General features: G+C 46.3%; 1 protein-coding gene across 1 annotated transcript in view; it reads left to right on the forward strand.

Annotated features, from left to right (window-relative positions):
- Positions 1-443, forward strand: part of LOC119591946 (heat shock protein STI1-like) — a 15,196-nt gene that overhangs the window by 9,248 nt on the left and 5,505 nt on the right. The window lies entirely within an intron of this gene.

A 443-nucleotide genomic window follows, 5' to 3' on the forward strand; every position in this document is an offset into this window, starting at 1 on the left:
TCGAAGAGAGAAACGGAAGAAGAGGGGAAAATAGGTTGAGGGGGAAGGGATAAGGGAGGGAGGGGGAGAAGGAGGGAAAGGGGGTTGATAAATGGCGTTATGGATTCCCTGCTTTATGGAAACCATTCTCCGCCTCGACAGGTAAAAAGGTATATAACATTGCGTAACGGAATCGCCGGCCAGTGACACCGCTTCGTTCTTCAGTCTCCCATTTCAGTGAAATTACATCAACCTGAGGAGTGATGCAAATGCCCCGCCTCACCTCTCTGTTTTCCTCCCTCCCGTTTGTCCGCTCTCTCGTACCAGAATGAAGCTGAGGACGGTCTTGTGGTAATCTTAGAGTGATGGCAAATTTAAGTAGCGAGGAGAGATTTTGGTTAATAAGAGCAATATTATAATAGTGTGTATAAATCTTTGTAAGATCATGCCCGAATTAGAGGGTA

The sequence above is a fragment of the Penaeus monodon genome, chromosome 29, assembly GCF_015228065.2.
Source record: "Penaeus monodon isolate SGIC_2016 chromosome 29, NSTDA_Pmon_1, whole genome shotgun sequence".
Taxonomy (NCBI): Eukaryota; Metazoa; Arthropoda; class Malacostraca; order Decapoda; family Penaeidae; genus Penaeus; species Penaeus monodon.